Here is a 23,862-nt window from a genome sequence, read left to right as displayed (position 1 = left end):
CTCAAAGAACCAGCTTTTAGGTTTATTGATATTTGCTATCGTTTCCTTCATTTCTTTTTCATTTATTTCTTTATGATTTCTTTCCTTCTGCTAACTTTGGGGGTTTTTTTTTTTGTTCTTCTTTTTCTAATTGCTTTAGGTGTAAGGTTAGGTTATTTATTTGAGATTTTTCTTGTTTCTTGAGGTAGGTTTGTATTGCTATAAACTTCCTTCTTAGAACTGCTTTTATGAATTCCATTGGATTTGGGTCATCTTGTTTTCATTGTCATTTGTTTCTAGGTATTTCTTGATTTCCTCTTTGATTTCTTCAGTGATCTCTTGGTTATTTAGTAGTGTCTTATTTAGCCTCCATGTGTTTGTATATTTTACAGTTTTTTTTCCTGTAATGATATCTAGTCTTACAGCCTCTGGTGGGAAAAGATACTTAATATGATTTCAATTTTCTTAAATTTACCAAGGCTTGATTTGTGACCCAAGATATGATCTACCCTGGAGAATGTTCCATGAGCACTTGAGAAGAAAGTGTATTCTGTTGTTTTTGGATGGAATGTCCTATAAATGTCAGTTATGTCCATCTTGTTTAATGTGTCATTTAAAGCTTGTGTTTCCTTATTTATTTTCATTTTGGATGATCTCTCCATTGGTGAAAGGGGGGTGTTAAATTGCCCTACTATGATTTTGTTACTGTCAATTTCCCCTTTTATGGCTGTTAACATTTGCCTTATGTATTGAGGTGCTCCTGTGTTGAGTGTATAAATATTTAGTCATTATATCTTCTTGTTGGATTGATCCCTTGATCATTATGTAGTGTCCTTCTTTGTCTCTTGTAATAGTCTTTATTTTAAAGTCTATTCTGTCTTATATGAGAATTGCTACTCCAGCTTTCTTTTGATTTCCACTTTCATGGAATATTTTTCCATCCCCTCACTTTCAGTCTGTATGTGTCCTAGGTCTGAAGTGGGTCTCTTGTAGGCAGCATATATATGGGTCTTGTTTTTGTGTCCATTCAGCCAGTCTATGTCTTTTGGCTCAAGTATTTAATCCATTTACATTTAAGGTAATTATTGATATGTATATTCCTATTACCATTTTTTAAATTGTTTTGGGTTTGTTATTGATGTCTTTTCCTTCTCTTGTGTTTCCTGCCTAGAGAAGTTCCTTTAGCATTTGTTGTAAGGCTGGTTTGGTGGTGCTGAATTCTCTTAGCTTTTGCTTGTCTGTAAAGGTTTTAATTTCTCCGTGGAATCTGAATGAGATCCTTGCTGGGTAGAGTATTCTTGGTTGTAGGTTTTTCCCTTTCATCACTTTAAATATGTCCTGCCACTCCCTTCTGGCTTGCAAAGGTTCTGCCGAAAGATCAGCTGTTAACATTATGGGGTTCCCTTGTATGTTATTTGTTGCTTTTCCCTTGCTGCTTTTAATATTTTTTCTTTGTATTTAATTTTTGATTGTTTGATTAATATGAGTCTTGTCATGTTGTTTCTCCTTAGATTTATCCTGTATAGGACTCTGTGCTTCCTGGACTTGATTGACTATTTCCTTTCCCATATTATGGAAGTTTTCAACTATACTCTCTTCAAATATTTTCTCAGTCCCTTTCTTTTTCTCTTCTTCTTCTGGGACCCCTATAATTCGAATGTTATTGTGTTTAATGTTGTCCCAGAGGTCTCTGAGACTGTCCTCAATTCTTTTCATTCTTTTTTCTTTATTCTGCTCTGCGGTAGTTATTTCCACTATTTTATCTTCCAGGTCACTTATCCGTTCTTCTGCCTCAGTTATTCTGCTGCTGATTCCTTCTAGAGAATTTTTAATTTCATTTATTGTGTTGTTCATCAGTGTTTGTTTGGTCTTTAGTTCTTCTAGGTCCTTGTTAAAACTTTCTTGTATTTTCTCCATTCTATTTCCAAGGTTTTGGATCATCTTTACTATCATTATTCTGAATTCTTTTTCGGGTAGACTGCCTATTTCCTCTTCATTTGTTAGGTCTGGTGGGTTTTTATCTTGCTCCTTCATCTGCTGTGTGTTTTTCTGTCTTCTCATTTTGCTTATCTTACTGTGTTTGGGGTCTCCTTTTCACAGCCTGCACGTTCGTAGTTCCCATTGTTTTAGGTGTATGCCCCCAGTGGATAAGTTTGGTTCAGTAGGTTGTGTAGGCTTCCTGATGGAGGAGACTGGTGCCTGTGTTGTGGTTGATGAAGCTGGATCTTGTCATTCTGGTGGCCGGACCACATCTGGTGATGTGTTTTTTTTGTTTGTTTGTTTTGTTTTGTTTTGTGGTACACGGTCCTCTCACTGTTGTGGCCTCTCCCGTCGTGGAGCACAGGATCCAGACGTGCAGGCTCAGCGGCCATGGCTCATGGGCCCAGCCGCTCCATGGCATTTGGGATCTTCCCGGACCGGGGCACGAACTCGTGTCCCCTGCATCGGCAGGCGGACTCTCAACCACTGCGCCACCAGGGAAGCCCCTGGTGATGTGTTTTGACATGTCTGTGAACTTAGTATGATTTTAAGCAGCTTCTCTGCTAATGGGTGGGGTTGTGTTCCTGTCTTGCTAGTTGTTTGGCATGGGGTGTCCAGCACTGGAGCTTGCTGGTCGTTGAGTGGAACTAGTTCTTAGTGTTGAGATGGAGATCTCTGGGAGAGCTCTCACTGATTGATATTACGAGGGGCCGGGAGGTCTCTGGTGGACCAATGTCCTGAACTCAGCTCTCCCACTTCGGAGGCTCAGGCCTGACATTTGGCTGGAGCACCAAGACCCTGTCAGCCACATGGCTGGGTCAACCTGGAGAAGATGGACTGAAGCCAGGAGAAAGCTAGAGGATAGGAGACCTGTCAGAAGGCTTGTTTGATGAAATCCGAGGCAAAGGATGGTGACATTCTGTACCTAGGCTCCACTTGCAAAGGGGAAAGGGGTGCCTCGGGAAACCAAGTGCTCTCTTCCACGGTGATGGCTCATGTGGGCTTGGATTCAAATCCTCACTCTTTCAACACATTTAAATCAGTCCCAGTTAAGTGTTTTGTATAAGGGTTATAGTGTTATTTTCTCAGCATTGTTTTCCAGTGATAATTTTATCAAAGAAAACATTTCTGCTTTAGCAAAGGCAGTGAACAATTTGTCTTTTGGTTTGTGGGTTCACCTACATGACCAATTTGTGCCATTCCAGGGGTGGGATGAAGGGAGCAGTAATGATCTCATTACTAGGGATTTAGCTCAGTGACCCAGCAAGTTGGGAATGTGCCCAGGCTTCTTTAAGGAATCATCCAACCGTGACTGTTTTATTCAGTTCTCTAAATGCAGTGCAAATCATGCAGTTATTTTTCTTGATTCTAAAGATCTTTGGTTTTCATCTTTAATTGTTTAAATGCACTTTCTAAATTGTTCTTTTGGGGATATTAATGTGCATTGATTGGGGTGAAATAGAAGTACATGTTGGATTTGAGAAATGCTAAATCAAACACAGTTGAACAGGTTTCTCTCCAGTAGGATTTATTGAAGATTTTATTTTCAAAAATAAATTATGATTCTCCAGGGATTGGAGTCTCTAATATGCAATGTTTTCAAACATAATTGGCCAAGAAACCCCCTTCAAAGTGCAACTCTTCAAGGACTGATGTTCCACAGAATCCACTCTGGAAAATGTTGGCTAAAGTGTTGCCTTCCATAAAGGCTTCTGCAACATTCCCTCCAAGTTTGTGGAGAACCAGCACACAGGTCATAAGATTTCTTTTCCATCACCATAATGTGGAATCTTACCAAATGACATTTTGAAAGTTTAATTTCTTTAAAATCTAGTAATTAGATCTCCCTATGTGATGGACAGAGACACTTAATTTTGGGGGTTCGGGCATGTTAGAATTTAAAATCTAGCTAGATCTAGGAAGATTATGAAAAAAAACCCCTTGGATTTGGAGTTAAAGTCCAGATTCAGGTATGACATTTTTTTTTTGTTCATTTTCTTTTTTTTATAAATTTATTTATTTATTTTTGGCTGCATTGGGTCTTCATTGCTGGATGCAGGCTTTCTGTAGTTGTGGTGAGTAGGGGCTATTCTTCGCTGTGGTGTGCAGGCTTCTCATTGTGGTGGCTTCTCTTATTGCAGAGCATGGGCTCTAGGTGTGCAGGCTTCAATATTTTTGGCACGCGGGCTCAGTAGTTGTGGCTTGTGGGCTCTAGAGCGCAGGCTCATTAGTTGTGGCACATGGGCTTAGTTGCTCTGCAGCATGTGGGATCTTCCTGGGTCAGAGCTTGAACCCGTGTCCCCTGCATTGGTAGGCAGATTCTTAACCACTGTACCCCCAGGGAAGTTCATGTTTGTTTTCAGTTCTAGGGTTTTGTTTAGTTTTGCCCTAAAATTCTCTCTTTTGACTTTATAAAATTCTCTATAATTGCCTTTCCTTTTCCCTCTCCTAATTTTAGGAAACCTAATTTTAGTATATCCTTGGTTTTCAAACTTTGATATATATTAGAATCACAGGTAGGCATAGAGTGGGGAGGGAGGTGGGGGAGAGTAGTTGGGGAGGGTGGTTGAGAGTTTCTGATGCCTCGTCTGATCCCAGGCCAATTACATCGGAACCCCAGGGATTGGGGATTTCAATTTAGTCTGTACACACTGTGAGGTTAGTTTTATGTGTCAACTTGTCTAGGCCATGATATTTAGTTTCTGGTCAAACACTAGTGTAGTTGTTGTTGTGAAGGTGTGTTTTAGATGTGAGTAACGTGTAAATCAGTAGACTTTAAGCAGATTACTCTCCATAATGTGAGTGGGCCTTATTCAATCAGTTGGAGGCCTTTAAAAAAAAAAGCTGAGGTCCCTCAAAGAAGAAGGGATTCTGCCTCCAGACTACAGTGACAATAGCAGCTTTTCCCTGACTCTCCAACCTGCTGGCCTGCAGAATTCAGACAGCCCCCATAATCCTATGAGCCAATTCCATAAAACCAATCTCTTTATATATATATATAGATAGATAGATAGATATAGATAGATAGATAGATACATATAGACACACCACACACACACACACACACACACACACACACACACACACACACACACCTATACTCATATACTCTCTATCTGTACGTATTTATATATATGTACATCCTATTGGTCCTGTTTCTCTGAAGAACCCTAAGTAATACACTCATTATCAAGCTTCTTACCTACTTTTACCAGGACTACAGCCTCCCTAATCTTCAGCTGCATCTGTCTTCTTCATTATAACTTATGAGTAGAATAACTGTTTTTACAAAGTAACATAGTGAATTCAAGCAATAGAATCCTTTATATTCAAGCATGGAGAATAATACATCTTTACTTGACCAAATTAGTTTCTTAATTGGCCTTGCTCTTGTAGCTAAATGTATCATGTTAATCTTGAACATTTTTAATAAGTAGATTTATATTAGAGACCAAGTGTTAAAATTGTTTAAACTTGAAAGGCCCAGTTCGGAATGAAATGAAACAGATTCTGGTGGATGTCACTGAGCTGCCAATAAGGATTAATTGTAACTCAAATGTTCTTTATTATTCGTTAATTATGTAATTGTTATTCATCCAGCCTTCTTGATTTTCCATGTTAAATAATCATGCTTCTCTTTCACCCAAGCCTTTTTGTTTAGTTAACTAATTAATTAAGGATGGGGATATTCTGCATTTATTAGCATCCTAATGGGAGATTGATTCCCTGTAGCCCAAACATCTACATATGTTGAATTTTTGAGCTCAGCTTTCTCTCCTTTTACGTGATTATCATTTTAATTGCAGATACTAGGAATTAAAAAACATGCCCTTAAACATCCAGTCCAGTCCAGATCATTAAAACTGTCCCTTGTAGACAAATGCAGATGTTGGTACAAGCACTAGAAAGGAATCACACATAACCAGAGCAAGGTATAAATCATCACTAGCCAAGGATACCTGTGGTCTTTGCCATTCCTGTCCTTGAGGTCTGAAGGGCCAGCAACTTTGTAGGAGCATCCACTGGTCTAAGGGTCATTCAAATCTAATTCTTTTTCTTTTCCCAACAGGCTTGGAAGCCAAAACCATAAACATTTATTGAGTTGAACTGTATCAAATATTAAAAATTAGGACATTGTCCCAGAGTCAAAGACATATCATCCATGTTTTAAAGAACCTCTGGAACATGGGCTACAGGGTCTTGCATTATATTCAATTAACCACAGCATGTCACATACTGGTAAAAGAGGGTTCTCTGGTTCCTGGTTGGGGGAAAGCCATTTTAATCAATTGGGTAGGTGGATAGAAGAATGCTTAGTTGCTAGTTATGCATTAAAGCCTACCTTTCTTTTTTTTAAATTTATTTTATTGAAGTATAGTTGATTTACAATGGTGTGTATATTTCTGCTGTTCAGCAAATTGATTCAGTTTTATATATATATATATATATATATATATATATATATATATATATATATATATATATATATATATTCTTTTTCATATTCTTTTCTAATATGGTTTAGCCCAGGATACTGAATATAGTTCCCTGTGCTATACAGTAGAACCTTGTTGTTTATCCATCCTATATGTAATAGTTTGCACTTGCTAATCCCAAACTCCTAATCCATCCCTTCCCCACCTACCCCCATCCTTGGCAACCACAAGTCTGTTCTTTATGTCTGTGAGTCTGTTTGTGTTTCGTAGATAAGTTCATTTGTGTCATATTTTAGATTCCACATATAAGTGATATATGGTATTTGTCTTTCTCTTTCTGACTTCAGTTAGTATGATAATCTCTAGGTCCATCCATGTTGCTGCAAATGGCATGATTTCATTCTTTTTTATGAAAGCCTACCTTTCATTGTGGGAAAGTGTAGAACCAGCTACAAAACTTGCAGGACCCAGTGCAAAATGAATTGTGGACATGCGTATTGCACTTATCTCCTCTGCTCACAATAACACTCCATTGTCTCATTGACCTTCACTTACAAAACACAAAATCGAAGATTAAGTTATTAAGAATTTCAAAACTGACAGCAGAGTTTTAAACCAAGTGGTTCCTTCTTAGTGTGGGACCCTAGGCAACAGACAAGTCCTGTTGCATGATGTTGGCCCTGAACAAGGATGAAACTGTTCACTCCTTTAGGCGGGGTGGGGGAGGGGGAGCTTTGATGTTAACCTTTCTTGGTACTGAGGTAGGTTTCTTTGCAAATAATCCTTTTCCTTTAAATTCAAAGATGCCAGAAACATTATTTAGATAAACTGGCTCTACCTTCTCAGATGTTAGTAAGTTAACTCTGATCACATATGACTTTGGCTTACCACAAAGGATGATATCCTACAAAGAGGCAAATTTACAACTAGGACTTTAGGGGCCATGGCTGGAAGTGAAGCAGCAGAGTTTAGCAGTTTAGAACATGAGCTCTAGAACCATACAAAGCTACATTCAAACCAAAACGTTTTCATTTCTTTTTTTAAAAATTTTTATTTTATATTGGACTATAGTTGATTTACAACGTTTTGTTAGTTTCAGGTGTACAGCAAAGTGATTCAGTTATACATATACATATATCTATTCTTTTTCAAATTCTTTTCCCATTTAGGTTATTACAGACTATTGAGTAGAGTTCCCTATGCTGTACAGTAGGTCCTTGCTGGTTATCTGTTTTAAATATAGAGTGTGTATATGTCAATCCCAAACTCCCAACTTATCCCTCCGCCACCCACCTTTCCCCTTTGGTAATCATAAATTTGTTTTCTGTGTCTGTAAGTCTGTTTCTGTTTTGTAAATAAGTTCATTTATACCATTTTTTTTTTTAGATTCCAGGTATAAGTGATATCATATGATATTTGTCTTTCTCTGTCTGACTTACTTCACTTAATATGACAATCTCCATGTCTATCCATGTTGCTGCAAATGGCATTATTTCATTCTTTTCAATGGTTGAGTAATATTCCATTGTATATACGACCACATCTTCTTTAACCATTCATCTGTCGATGGACATTAGGTTGCTTTCATGTCTTGGCTGTTGTAAACAGCACTGCAATGAACATTGAGGTGCATGTATCCTTTCGAACCATGGTTTTCTCTGGGTATATGCCCAGGGGTGGGATTGCTAGATCATATGGTAGCTCTATTTTTAGTTTTTTAAAGAACCTCCATACCATTTTCCATAGTGGCTCTACCAATTTACATTCCCACCAACAGTGTAGGAGGGTTCCCTTTTCTCCACACCCTCTCCAGCATTTATTGTTTGTAGATTTTTTTGTGATGGCCATCCTGACTGGTGTGAGGTGATACCTCATTGTAGTTTTGATTTGCATTTTTCTAATCATTAGTGATGTTGAGCATCTTTTCGTGTGCCTCTTGACCATCTGTATGTCTTCTTTGGAGAAATGTCTATTTAGGTCTTCTGCCCATTTTTGGATTGGGTGGTTTGTTTTTTTGATATTGAGCTGTATGAGCTGTTTGTAAATTTTCGGGATTAATCCCTTGTCCGTCCCATCATTTACAAATATCTTCTCCCATTCTGTGGGTTGTCTTTTCCTTTGCTGTGCAAAAGCTTTTCATTTTCCCTCAGTGCTGACCCCAGCTAGACAATCTAGACATGGAGCTAGACTCCATGTCTGGATTTGCACATGCATGTACACAAAAAGTTCACTAAGGCTTTTGTGTGTGTAGCCAAAGATATGAAGGCAGGAAGTGAACTATGTTGATGTTATAGAACTATAAGCAGTTGCTCTTAAAATATTCTTCATTTTCACCAGTTTGGACTCCAACCTGCCTCCATCTCAGGAGAAAAGACAAATATCCTCCCCTGTGTTTTTCTTACTTAGATTAATCGAGGCTTCCCTTGGTTTCACTCTCTTTCCAGTCTACATGCAACCCTGTAGATACACCCACATTTTTCTGAATGGAGACCCCAAGCTCTATGTTGTGCTTATTTTCAAATTTGAGGATTTTCTTTAGACATTCATTATATATCAGTCTCTGTCCTAAGAGCTTGACATAATACTTAATCCTCACAACAACCTTACTAGGTATTATTATTGCCATTTGACAACGAGTTATCTGAGGCACAACAAGATTAAGTAATTTGCATAGCTAGTAACGGTAGATTTGGATTTCAAGTGTAGATCTATTGGACTTGGGCTTTTAAGAATTGCTAAGTCAATACAGTGCTCATGCGCAGTAACTTCTTGTTTGGGGGTGTGTTCACTCACATCCTCATCCATCATAGCATCCCCTCTCTTCATTGTTCTTCCTGCCTGTATAATTTCACTGCTGCAGTTTTGTAACCAGGATACATACCAAAGAGTCATAAAAAAGGGAAGAAACAAAAAGGGAGAAATGAAACCAAATTAATACTTAAGAATCTTAGTGTATGAGTTAGCAGGAAAATAAATTCAGAATGTGGGATTTTATATATATTCGAGAATGTTTTAGTTTATTTTAGTAAATTAATTTGAAAATCATATACATATTTAAAGGCCAGTACAAAGGATAAGAAGGGAAAGATGTGAAACCACAGAAGAAGGAAAATGGCTTCATTTCTTTCTTTGGTTTCTGGAGATGTGTAACAGGGAGTGAGACCAAAACCTCAAATCCGGTGTCTCCTGAGCATTTTCATTTCACATAAAATAGGTGTTGTATCTCAAGGAATATTGTTGCTCCATGATTTAATGAGATATGTGCATATACTAAGATATCTTTTGGATTTAGGATATCTTCTCAAAGAGCTTAGACTCAGCATTCTAGAAGAAGCAGATTAACAAGTATAACACTGTTTTAGCTTGCAACTTTCCCCTCCTTGACTTGATTTTCCCCACCATTCATTTATCCATTCAACTGTGCCGGGCACTATTCTAGGCTATGGGGCTACAAGTCAAGTGATATGTTTGTTCTTATTGTGTATATTTTCTACTGCAGAGTGACAGCAATAATACTCAAATTCCCAGTGACACAAGAAATAGTGTTATCAAGAAAATGGAACAAGATTAGGGTTAAACAGTGCCTGGGGGTTACTTTAAACTGCGGTCAAAAATGGCCCCTCTGGGGAAAAGACTTTTAAGCAGAGACCTAAAGGATAAGACAGGTCCTGGATCTGGAGTCTTTGGTGGACAGGAAACAGTGTGCTCTGAGGGCTGAAGGAGGTAGCACTGATAGTTCTCTTTTTTCTACATATAATTTCTCCCCAGAAACCTCTTGTGATGTCATCAGACCTGGGAGTGCTTCTGAAGTTTGGGGGCTTGTAAAGTACATGGATTCACAACTATTCATCTCTTCCCATTGCTCTCATTAGGTTTTCAAATGGGCCAATGGGCCAAAGATTAAATTATGATAACAATAAAGAAAATGTGGTAATGAATGTTAAAAAGTTATCACAGAACTGACTTTTCCTTCTCCTTCTGTTAATGCTGTGATTAGAAAATTTCTGTGATTAGAGAATTTTTAGTGTACCTGCAACAAATAGAGGCTTCACTTCCCAAATGTGTATGTGAAACCAGCATGCCAGGTGAATACACACATGTGCACACGTGTGCCAAATAATAAGGTTTCCATTCCATTAAAATGTAAAGTTTGGATGTTTATCTCTCTTCCCCACCGGCCCTCATTTCTATCTCACTCTTGCCCTGTCTCTTTATAGCATTGTATAAATTAAGGACTAGGGATCTTGGAAGCAAACAAGGATGAGATTGATGGGTGGGAGAGTAAGTAGGATTGTTTTGGAAAAAAATTGATGAGGGTCAATTATAGTGCGTCCAATGACTTCTTTAAAAGAACTGGCAAGATGTTATAATTCCCTGCTCTTTTCTAGATAAAGTCAGTGGAAAGATATTCCTACAAAGAGAGTTCATGAATCTGGGTAGAGAATAATATATATATATATATATATATATATATATATATATATATATATATATATATATATATATTTCATTTAATACATACAGTACCTGACTATTTCCAATGCCCCTCTAGTCTAATTCTATTCAGTCTTAGTCAGAAAATCCAAATGTTTTGAACCTCAGTCATTAACAGGACAGCCACCAGAAAAAGTGTTTGATTTCCTATAGGAAAATATGAATAACTGGTTACTGGTCATTGCAATGAACTTCACATAAAGCCATGTGCAACCAGCTCTAGAACACATAGAGTGGTGGCATGTTTGAGTCTAAAACATCCTTTGAGAATATCTTTGGACAACTCCTTATTTCACCCATCACAGAGCTAGTCAATGTCCCTAATGTTTATTTGGGTGAAATTGAGAACTCATCAGAGGGAAAACGTACATCAAGCAACCAGCACAGTTTCATGAGCTGTTTCAAAATCTTCAAGATCTTCTGCTTCATTTCTTACTGATAAAGCTACTTTACTGACAAATTGAAATACAACTAAGAGTTGAATAACTTTGGTCGCCCTAGGAAAAGTTCATTTGTGGCATTATGATGTAATCAGAGTTTATTTCTCCTCTTTCTTTAACCTGAACCATGAAAAAGGTTTCCCTATAGTGATGTCTGTTCTCATCACTTTGCAGGGTAGTCTCTGCTTTCCCTTCCACATCCCCTTCTACCCTTTCCCCACTCTGTGCCCCCAGGAAATAAACCCCTGTTCACCACAGCAGCCAGACTCCCCTGCCCTCCGATGCAGTTGGCTAAGACAGTGGGTATTAGCAGAAGATAAAAGAGTTGGAAGACTGAAAAATGCTGGGGTGTTTTGTCCCCTGGTTCCTTCCCTGCATGGGCCACAATGCCTGCAGAAAGGAACATCTCTTTCCCTACAGCTACAGCTCTCTCTGTGCTCCTGTAACTGCTTTCTCCCCTTGCCCCTGCTGGCTGTTAGGGGATAAGAGCCTGCTTCTGCTCATCCTGTTATTATTCATTCCTGGTTTCCCTTAAACTCGCTCATATCTTTGTAAACAGTCCCTTTTTTAAACGCTCTTCCATTACCCCATCTGTTTCTTTAGAATCTTAACTGATATACTATTATTTCTCTCCTGCTATATTAACTAATTTCTTCCCAGCCCACAGCACGTGTATAGGTCAGTCAAGACAGAAACCCCTCTGGGTATTTCAAACTAGAAGGGATTCAACGTGGTGATTTGCAGAATCTTCAGAAGAACTTGGGAAGGAAGGTCAGGAAAGATCCTTGCTAGCTTTCCTAAGATCAGGGTGCTACAGAAATTTCACAAAACAGCAGCCAAAACTCCCAGCAGCATCTAAGTGGATGAGTCACATTAGACTGCCCCAAAGCTGATGCAAACCTCAAGTCACCCAACAGCCATCACAAGGAGACAATAGCTTCCCCTCTTGTTCACCTTCCAAATCTCATACTGTGCCTCCTTTTAGCAGGACCTTACCTAGAATCCTCCTTTTAAGGGATTGGGGAGAATGTATTATTCCCCTGCTTTTTCCATGGGATGCAGGGAGCACAGAGAGGGAAGAGAATGATACTGAGCTGGCAGTAAAGAATCCACACGATGGGCACTCAGTAAATATTGGATTCACCTTTTCAGCATAAATGATATTCTGCATTATCTACACCATCTGCAGTGTGCTATGAAAATATCTAAACTCTGTTGGTGACAGAATCATAGGTACTGCTTATACTACTGTAACTTGTCGTCTGCATCTGTAATTGAATGGCATGCTAAACTGCAGTAAGGCAAGTGAAAACAGGGTATAATCTTTTTTCCGTCTGCATTCACGAGGCCAGTGCTTCCTCCAGAAACAGTGGGACTTCCTTATAGAGCTGGAGTGTGGCACAAAGCCCCCGTCAACCCAGCCTTTCCTTCGGGCACCCAGGCCCACTTGTCCTCCTAAGGACGTGGAGTGGAAATCAGCCCTCCCTCTTTCCCTACTTCCAACAGTTGTTTCCGCCCCCCCACAACCGAGGGGAGAATCACTTAAAAACCCAGCACCAGCTGATAAAAACCTGTGGGCTGCATCAAGATCATAGGAAAACGTTTGGAGACAAATGTGAACACGATAGATGTTAAACACTGAGGCAAAGAGTGAAGCATCCAGAGCAGAAGCAGATCCAGGGATTCCCACATGTGGCACTGGTGTGTGGAGATAATGGTAACGGTAGAATCTCATGGGGAAGAGCCCAGGCTTGAGTGTCAGACACATTTGGGTGCACTTCTGTCTCTGCCACTAACTCTGCCTCTCGGGACAGATGACTTCATGTCTCCAAACCTCTGTCCCCACCTGCAAAACTAAGATAATAATAGTACCAACCACATGGGGTTACTGTGAGGTAAGCTGTACAAAAGGATTTAGCACAGTGATTGATGCAGAATAAGTTTTCAGTTCATGTGAGGTGTTTTTGTTTGTTTGTTTTTGTTTTTTGTGTGTTTTTTTTGCAGTACACGGGCCTCTCACTGTTGTGGCCTCTCCCGTTGCGGAGCACAGGCTCCGGACGCGCAGGCTCAGCGGCCATGGCTCACGGGCCCAGCTGCTCCGCGGCACTTGGGATCCTCCCAGACCGGGGCACGGACCCGCATCCCCTGCATCGGCAGGCGGACTCCCAACCACTGCGCCACCAGGGAAGCCCCATGTGAGTTTTTAGAAGGAGCGTTGCTATGTAAATTCTTCTTTTCTGTGTTGTTGATCAGGTTGTGCAGGCAGAGCATCAGATGTCACCTATCACCTGCACAAACATGCTGCTAAATTACCATCCTGACTACAGTGAAGGGAATTGAGAGGCAGGCTCACGTTACTTTAAATACAGTGATATTAAAGGAGAGCCCGTGGCTGTCCCTTCCATAAAAGCAGAGTGTCTCACCAAAGTCATGACCCATTGCAATACTTCAGTCTCTGGGCTGAGCTGACTCCATTTTTGCTCTGCAGTAGACCTGTTAAATCCTGTCATAGCTGTCTGCTTTGCAAAGAGTTCGGTCCCCTGCCAAACTCCAAAATAAGATGCTCAGTAACTTTACCCCAGCTGTTCACTTCAGTTAGCACATGTCAATACAAGTGAGGTCTAATATGGTTCGGTGATTTTCCATCTCTTGTCAGTCAGCACAGCCTTCTGCTTCCTGCTCCCTCTCTGCTCCTGGACTTCTTAAAGAAGTTCTTACTATTTTGTTCTGTTTCTGTTTCCCTGATGCCTTCCTTCTCATTTTCCTTTTGAATGTTTTATCAAAAACTGGCAACAAGTCTGAACACTGGCCAGAAGATGAAAGGCACACAAACTTGGGAACAGAAAAATACACACAGTACCCATCTGACCCGCTCCCTCGCCCCACCCACCGCCAAACTAGAGTCTCGAGCCTAAAACTTTAATCCCTAAGAAACTATTGTTTACTTTCCCAGAACTAATTAAGCTAATAAATCTACCAGCTTCCCAGATAATAATTTGTAGTCCGTAACAAATTCCTAGATGAGGCAAGATATTTGTCAAGTAAGGCCTGGAATCTACTGACTGGGTGGTATCAAGAGGCATCTGAGAACTTTTGGCTTATGTGCACACCAAAGCTTACAGCCCACTTTAAAATGACATGGGTGGGACTTCCCTGGTGGTTCAGTGGTTAAGAATCCGCCTGCCAGTGCAGGGGACACGGGTTCGAGCCCTGGTCCGGGAAGATCCCACATGCTGCAGAGCAACTAAGCCTGTGCGCCACAACTACTGAGCCCGTGAACCACAACTACTGAGCCCGCACGCCTAGAGCCCGTGCCCTGCAACAAAAGAAGCCACCGCAATGAGAAGCCCCCACTCACAGCAACTAGAGAAAGCCCGTGTGCAGCAACAAAGACCCAACACAGCCAAATATAAATAAATTTATTTAAAAAATGACATTGCTGCTTGCTGGGGGAGATAAGGGGCCATATGGCAGCACCCCAAATTTGCCAGAGGGTAAAGCTAAGAAAATTTGGTTCACAGAGGAAGCCAATATGGCCTGGAGGTTTCCAGATTCCCACAGATAACTATACACTTATATAGGATAATTATGTAGGTTTTGACTTGATATTTTTTATTAGTTTTCTTAATGACTTACATAGGTTGAAGTTATTTGAGCTAATTTACAGCAGAGAGAACTGAAGCTTAGAGAGGTTATGAGCTGTACAGAGTCACATACTAAAGATGGTGGAGCCATATCAATTTCTTTTTTAAATTAATTAATTAATTAATTTATTTATTTATTTATTTATTTATTTATGGCTGCACTGGGTCTTCGTTGCTGTGTGCGGGCTTTCTCTAGTTGCGGCAAGCAGGGGCTACTCTTCATTGTGGTGCATGGGCTTCTCATTGTGGTGGCTTCTCTTGTTGCAGAGCACAGGCTCTAGGCATGTGGGCTTCAGTAGTTGTGACACACGGGCTCAGTAGTTGTGTCTCACGGGCTCTAGAGCGCAAGCTCAGTAGTTGTGGCACACGGGCTTAGTTGCTCCGCGGCATGTGGGATCTTCCTGGACCAGGACGCAAACCTGTGTCCCCTGCATTGGCAGGCAGATTCTTAACCACTGTGCCACCAGGGAAGCCCCCATGTCCATTTCTTTATGATTTATTTACTATAAGGAGAAAGTGAAAATCCTGTTGGATTTAATTTGCCCGGATAGTTGTATAATTCAATTAAACCACTTTCCCAGAGCCCCTGTCTACAGCACTTTTCTTTTTTTTTTTTTTTGGTGACAGAATGCAGTCCATCAGAACAGGAAAACCTTGAAACTCAGTGTCATTCACACAGCCATTTCCCCAACAGCAGAGCAGACATTGTGAATTTGGATTTATTCTTGGAATACCTCTGCCTTAGTCCTCCAGACAGCTATAATCTTATCAGTTCAAATTGACCCACATGATATAAACCTAGTTGCTATTTCTAACTAGTCCAGTGCTCTTTCTCTTTCAAACCAATGAAACATCTAAATATAAAGGGGAAAAAAACTTTTGAAAAGGAACTTCTTCAAGTTATGAATATAATTTTTCGACCATCATTTTCAAGATGGCAGTGGTGCTTAAGGACCAGATATCTGTCCTTCAGACAGTTATCTGTGCTTCACAGATAACTGTTTAAATAACCTGTCTTTCCATCAGCCATGTATTGGATGCCATCATGTTTGTAGAATCTTAAATATAAACTAGATGGCCATCCTCTCTCTTTCCCATATGATTTCAGCTTCTCTGCCTATGACGCTGTGGGATAAGGCAAGGTGGGAGGTGCATTAATTGACTGCTTGTTGAATACCCACTAAATGCCAGGCCTCCTTTTAGGAGTTGGGAATATAGTGGTGAACAAGATGAGATCTCTGTTCTCAGAGAGCTTACATTCCAGAGGAGCAAGACAGACAATAACCAAATGAAAACAGAAATATAGAAGATAACTTCAGTTACTGAAATGTGCTGTAGAAGAAATAAACCACCAGCAGCTGTTTGTTACTCTTCACAGACCATCCCTAGCCATTAGCAACAAATGGCTTCACCTGACAGACTCCTTAACTTCTGCTAAATTTAGAGTGAGGGTCAGAGCCACCTCAGCTTGAAGAGGATGTTCAAGTTACGCTTCAGGGACCACATTTAACTGTTGGCAAGGGATGGCTTTACCTGACAGACTCTTTAACTTCTTGTATATTTGAAGTACATTTAGTTAGAGTCATCAGCAAACAAATGTGAATTGTCCTTAAGGAAAAAATAAAGAAGTAAATTTGGGTGGAGGTGATAAGAGTGTGCTTTGAAGACCTCTCAGAGGACATACTTGAACTGAGACCTTAATGGTGAGAAAGGGTCATTATTTGAAGATCTTGGAGCAGAGCATCCCTGGCATACAGCATCCACAGAACAGGAGCAGCATCCGCGGACACCAAACAAGCCTGGCCTGTTCAAGGACCAGGGAGAAGGCCACAGTGACTGGAGCTGAGTAAGGAAAGAACAGTGCAAGCTTAAGCCAAAGGGGTGGCTGGGCTAGATTATTTTAGTGTCTTGGAGGCCATGGTAAGGAACTTGAATTTATTTTAAGTTCTCTTTTGAAGTCATTGGAGGGCTGTTAGTACAAGAGAGACCTGAAGGGATTTACATGCTTAGGAAGCAAGTAAGACTAAAGCACAGCTGCTGCCCTCAAGGAGCTGACAAACTACAGCACTAGTTATGATTCAAGGCAGTAACTGAAGGATGAGTTCCAAATGCTGAGTATAGGCTCCAGGAGCCTCTGGGATCCAGCTGGTAAATGGTGTTGCGATCTGTACCGAGTTTATAATCTAATATAAGGAGTTTAGCATGAAAGAGTAAACTTAGCTGGAGTCTTTGAATTCAAGGGGGAATATTTGTCATTTTTATTTTCTTTTTGAAAGGCAATCACTAACGTTCATAGAGCACAATAAAATCTTTCAGTCTCTTCAGAAAAGGCTTGTGTGGTACAAGTCCTGACACCCAATCTTTCATCTCTTTGATTTGTGCAAAAGGGGAAGCATAATCCCCTGACCATTTTGTACTCAAAGCAATCCCTTTTCTTTTGAGTTTCCTGATGGGGGCATTGAAAGAGGAGCGTTTGACAATTTTAAATCTAGTTAATAAAAAGTAAAGTCATTATTGAAGCAATATCCTTCATCCAAGAGATTGTAAGGTCCACAAGGAACAGAGTTCCATTACTTAAGATCTCCGAGTTCCTGCAGTTGCTCTGTGGTGGTGTTTTTTTTTTTTTTTTTTTTTTTTGCTTTGTGATCTTAAGCAAGCATTTTCACTTTGGGGGTTGGCCATGGAACATATGGCCAAAATGAGGGAGTTTACTTAGACCATCCCTGAGTTCTTCAACATCACTTTTACTTCCAATGATCTGCTAACTCCTCTGTATTTGCATTGATTTTAAAGTCTGCCATATTGGCAATGATCCTGTACATTGAGAAACGGAATAGAGGGCAACTGAATTTGGGAATTTTTGTTATCCTGGGCTTTAGAGGAGGAACTATATAATTTCCCCCAACGGGGCTTTGGGACCTTCATGAAGGGGAGACAGATAAACTTGCACCAGCCATTTGTAGTCTGCTGAACAATGTTAACTTGCTTTGAGCGTTTGAATACTGAGAGGCTTATAAAGGAATATAAGATCTGCTTCAGAGGACTCATGATCCATCTTAGAATGTAAGACATAAACATATGAGAGGTGAAATAATACAGTACAAGGTGAAAATGTGATATGCCACAGGGAGTTATGTGATTAATTTTTAAATGAAAAAGGCATGGAGCAAAATAAATGCAGGAAAAACTGAGCTGATAACTTCTGAGGGATGTATTCATTTATTTATCTAATTTTTTCAATCATCGAACAAGTAGTTATTGTGTGCTCACTTGGTGCCAAGAGCTCCACTGGGTGCTGAAGGGGAAGAGGAGAGCTGACATGGACATGTTGTTGGACAGATAGATCAATAACTGGAATCTCTGGGAGGGACTCAGAGCTGCTGATGTGTCAGATTTCTCCTCTCTTCTGTTTGCCCCCAGGATGATGTGCATAGATCTAACTGTGAACTTAGGGTATCAGAATTTCCTGTGAAACCATCTGGTCCTGCACTTTTATTGCTGGGAGTTTTTAAATCACAGTTTCAATTTCAGTACTAGTGACTGGTCTATTCATATTTTCTGTTTCTTCCTGGTTCAGTCTTGGGAGGTTGTACCTTTCTAAGAATTTGTCCATTTCTTCCAGGTTGTCCATTTTATTGGCATATAGTTGCCTATAGTAGTATGTTATGGTCCTTTGTGTTTCTGTGGTGTTGATTGTAACTTCTCCTTTTTCATTTCTAATTTTATTGACTTGGGTCCTCTCCCTTCTTTTCTTGTTGAGTCCAGCTAAAGGTTTATCAATTTTGTTTATCTTTTCAGAGAATCCGCTTTTAGTTTCATTGATCTTTTCTGTTGGTTGTTTTTTTTAGTCTGTATTTCATTTATTTCTGCTCTGATCTTTATGATTTCTTTCCTTCTACTAACTTTGGGTTTTGTTTGTTCTTTCTCTAGTTGCTTTAGGTGTAAGATTAGGTTGTCTACTTGAGGTTTCTCTAGTTTCCTGAGGTAAGCTTGTATCACTATAAACCTCCCTCTTAGAACTGCTTTTGCTGCATTCCATAGGTTTTGGATGGTCATGTTTTCATTTTCATTCATTGGGAAGGTGGGGGAGGGATAAATTAGGAGGATGGGATTAACATATACACACTACGATATATAAAACAGGTAACCAACAAGGACCTACTGTATAGCACAGGGAACAATACTCAATATTTTGTAATATCATGTAAGGGAAAAGAATCTGAAAAAGAATATATATATGACTGAATCACTTTGCTGTACACCTGAAACTAACATGACATTGTAAATCAACTATACTTCAATTTTAAAAATTAATTAGGGCTTCCCTAGTGGCGCAGTGGTTGAGAGTCTGCCTGCTGATGCAGGGGACATGGGTTCGTGCCCTGGTCCGGGAAGATCCCACATGCCGTGGAGCAGCTGGGCCCGTGAGCCATGGCCACTGAGCCTGCACGTCCGGAGCCTGTGCTCCGCAACGGGAGAGGCCACAACAGTGAGAGGCCCGCGTACCGCAAAAAAAAAAAAAAAAAAATTAATTAAAAGAAAAAGAACTTCCTGTGACTTCTCCCAAGATTTTCAAAATTAGAGACGTAAGCAATCATCAGCTACCTATTACCTTTCTCCAGTGTTCTGTGCAGAGATCACACATCATCAATTAGAATGCCTCTAAGGATAAAGAGTTCCTTTCTGAGATGTCCATTTCCACTATTACATGGCTGTAGCGGTTACCCTGTTTCCTTCATACTGAAACAGACTCTGCTCCCTGCCTCTTTCATAGTCATCTGCCTCTTCATAGGGAAAGCTGTTGGCTCTTGCCCCAGAGGAAGACTTGCAGACCTACTTCTCTGCTGGGACCAAAGCAACAATTTGAAACAGTGCAATATCAAAGAAATAATAGTATTTTAAAGATGAATAACTTAATTAAACTACTCCATTACCTATCAACATCTGCGATTACATAGTAGGTAAGGTACAGGCAGACTGTTTCAGGCATCCTTTAGCTCTGACTATTCATTTCGCAAAGACTACTACGTTGTTCATTATGTATCACACAAGGGTGTGTTTAATTTAGTAAGTAGGACATATATTCACATTAAAGCCAAATTCCCAGACTTAAAGGAGACTATGAATTTCAGAAGCTATTTTCTGGAAGTTTGTCATAGATTCTGCTTTCATTAGCTCAATTAGGATGACTTGGCAGTCGTTAAAAGTGATTTTCTGCATAATGACTTTCCAGTGAGCCATGTTTCCTAGCTCGTAGTGACCACTGGGGCCTGAAATAGATCTATAAACAAAGAAAATCGTTTGCATATTTTCAGAAATGCTTTATCTTGCACCACTTAGATTTGCATCTTGTGGTGACTTCTGTGACAAAGCACTCTTGCATTCATTAACTTAGTGTCTACGTGGCAGCACCCTGTCATGGACCTGGGATCTAGTGGTTAACAATCCCCATTATTGCAAGAGACAGACACCCAAATCAGTAGGCTCAGGGCCTGATTGGCTCTCATGACATTTATGTCAGGTTGCAGGCACAGCTGGTCACCCAGGGGCCCACACCATGTGCTCAGGACTAGGTCTCACTCGCTTCATCTCTCAGTTGACCTTCCTCTGGGTTGGCTCTGTCCTCAGTCAGGTTTCCTTCATGGAAGCAAGGTGATTACCAGCATCTCCAGGCCTACCTGGAGAGATAGTGCCAGAGGAGAGAACCACTGCTCCCGAAGTCCGATAATCAAATTCCACTGGCCTAGTTGGGCCATAGGCCCATTTCTGGACCAGTTTCAGATTGTTCCATGCTGATTGGCCAGGACTGAGCCACAAGGTCACTCTGGACCAGGGGTTGGAGGAGAAGTGGGATCATCCCCCTGAACCTAGAAATCACTTAGACAGAATGGGAGAAGGAACAGCTCTGGAAGAAAATTGGGGAGTTGGATGCTTGGCAGGCAAAAACAGTAGATGTCCTCTATAGAAACCTTTTGCTAAAGCAGCATTGCAAACCTTTTGAATCAGAAGATAGAGTCTTTTAGGTGGGGAGATAAATGAGCATTGATTTTTGTATTTAGCTAGTTAGTGGCAGAACCTGGGACACAACCCAGGTCTTCTGACTTCTAGTCCAGTTGACCTTTGATAAACGTTTCCCTTTTCAAAGTCAGTAACACAATTTGTGGGGTTCAGTGCAAAAGGAAAATGTGAATCCCTTCGTTCAAAAATTTAAGACAGGGCTTCCCTGGGGGTGCAGTGGTTAAGAATCCGCCTGCCAATGCAGAGGACACAGGTTCGATCCCTTGTCCACATGCCACAGAGCAGCTAAACCCATGCGCAACAACTATGTAGCCTGCACTCTAGAGCCCGCGAGCCACAACTACTGAAGCCCGCGTGCCTAGAGACGGTGCTCCGCAACAAGAGAAGCCACCGCAATGAGAAGCCCGCACACCGCAACGAAGAGTAGCCCCCTGTCACCTCAACTTGAGAAAGCTCGCGTGCAGCAACGAAGACCCAACTCAGCCAAAAATAAATAAATTAATAAAAAAAAGAAATTTAAGACAGCCACAGCCAGGCATCAAACAAAGTACACAGATCACACTCCCATGAAGCCAGCCCTGGTCAGCCAACACCACTCCTTGTATGCAGGTCACAGTGTTTGTCACAATATAGGCATGCAAAGACTTAGAAGACATTATCTTCTATTCCACCCAGCTTTCAATCTTATCTGGAAATGGAAGAGTTACACAGACATCAACAAAGATACAATGGTTTTAAAGAAATGCATAAAGCTGGGCTCTGTTTTATGTGAAAAAATCCACAGATCACAGGAGTGAATGTTATCTTGGATAAATAAATAGGAGCATAAATTCCAAAGAGAGAGAAGAGATAGTCCCCCTCCATGTTGATCAGGTTCCGTATCTAGTATTGAATTATGTTCCAACTTCCTTATCCCTTAAAGACATTTTTAAAAGATTTGAAACCATGTCATCTGTCCAAAGTAGCAGGGATTTGTTTTATTTTCTGCCGTTTTGTGTAAGCATCTCTTATAGATTGAATGGTGTTTCCCCCCAAGTTCAGATGTTGAAGACCTAACCCTCAACGTGACTGTATTTTGTGATAGGGCCTTTAAGGAGGTAATTAAGGTTAAATGAGGTCATAAAGACAGGGCCTTAATCCAGAAGAAATGGTGTCCTTAGAAGAAGAGGAAAAGACACCAGGAGCATGGACACACAAAGAAAGGCCATGTGAGGACACGGCAGGAAGGCAGCTATATGCAAGCCACGAAGAGAGGCCTCAGGAAAACCCTCCCCTGCCAGCACCTCGAACTTGGACTTCCTGCCTCCAGAACTGTGAGAATTAATTCTGTTGTTTAAGATACCCAGTCTGTGATATTTTGTTATGGCAACCCTAGTAGACTAATATATCATCTGATAAATATCTATTTAGCGAGTAAGAGGAATACTTAGAGAAACTGAGTATCCCAGAGGAGAGAAGATTTAGAAGAAATATTAGAATTAACTGTCAAAGAAGGAGTGTGTTCTGTAAATCCCTAGAGGGGAGACCTAAGAGCAGTAATTGGGAATTATAGGAAAGTAGGCATTGCATCAACATAAGAAAGACTTTCAACAGTCAGACTTTATTATAATTCCTCCAGGGAGGACATTATCACAGGCTCCTAGAGATTAATAACAGCTCAGAGGGAGTCCAGTTGCAGGGAAAATACCTGTGAGGAGAGACCAGTCAGAGAAAAGCTCAAAGCATGAGACTTCCTGAGAAAGGAAATGGGGGGCAAGATTTTCTCCTTCAAGGATGGTTACTGCAAGAGGCTCAGGCTCTAGAGAAAGGATACTTTCTGAAATTTAGGGAAGAAAAGTGAAGGTTGTATATTTCTTAACAGAATAGCCAGTTTGCAAAGGATATTATCAGAGATTAGACTGGGCTATTTCAAACTGTGGTTTAATGTAAACATATTACAAGGCAAGTTTTTAAAAAGTATACCTCAAGTACTTGGCAGAATTTTCCTATTGCCTTGGTCTGTATTTGGCACAGTTTAATAGTTAATAAGGAGAACTCACTATACTGCATTGATGTGGATACATTTCTCCAAACACACACATGCAATTGGGATATTTTCCTGAAGGTACTTAGCTGTTAATTAATCCTAAAATGAAAGTCTAAACTGCTGTGTTATCAGAGGAAATAGTATCAGTTCATCTGGTAATGACAAACAGAGCAGAGGGTAGAGTCCAGAGGGGGAATCAGTTCATTTCTTTAAGACTCTGCTTCAACCATTAAAGATATTAAAATATCACACTAACCACTACTGATGAGTGAGGAAAAAAATAGCTACAAGATCATGAAGCATAGCAAATTATTTCAGGTAAGGCCAGGACTTAACCTACAAGTCACTTAGATTAATCCCATTGCTGCTTAGCGCAGAAAATACAACTAAGCAGCCTTCTGTTTTTTTCTAACACTCTGTTAAGTTCTCTAGGATAGTGTTATCTGATAGATAATGTGAACCACATGTGTAATTTTAATTAAAAATGAAAAGAAACAGGTGAAATTAATTTTGATAATACATTTTATTTAACATAGTATATCCAAAATATTATCATTTTAATGTCATTAATATAAAAAAAAATCAAAGATATTTTAGGCGTTTTTTTGGATGAACCTTAGAAATCTTGCACTAGCCTCATGGCAAGTGCTTAATAGCCACATGTGGCTAGTGCCTACTGTACTGCACAGCACAGAGAGAAAGCAGTGGCTGCCAAACTTGTTTTAGGATACATGCCCATTAGGAAAAAAGTGAACATGCATCTCAACATGTGCATGTGTATTTCTTTAGAAGTTGTGTACATGGAGTATATTCTAAATACATAAAAAAATCTTTTTTTTTAAATC

Source organism: Mesoplodon densirostris, chromosome 3 (assembly GCF_025265405.1).
Source record: "Mesoplodon densirostris isolate mMesDen1 chromosome 3, mMesDen1 primary haplotype, whole genome shotgun sequence".
Taxonomy (NCBI): domain Eukaryota; kingdom Metazoa; phylum Chordata; class Mammalia; order Artiodactyla; family Ziphiidae; genus Mesoplodon; species Mesoplodon densirostris.
Note: the sequence above shows the minus strand (reverse complement) of the source record.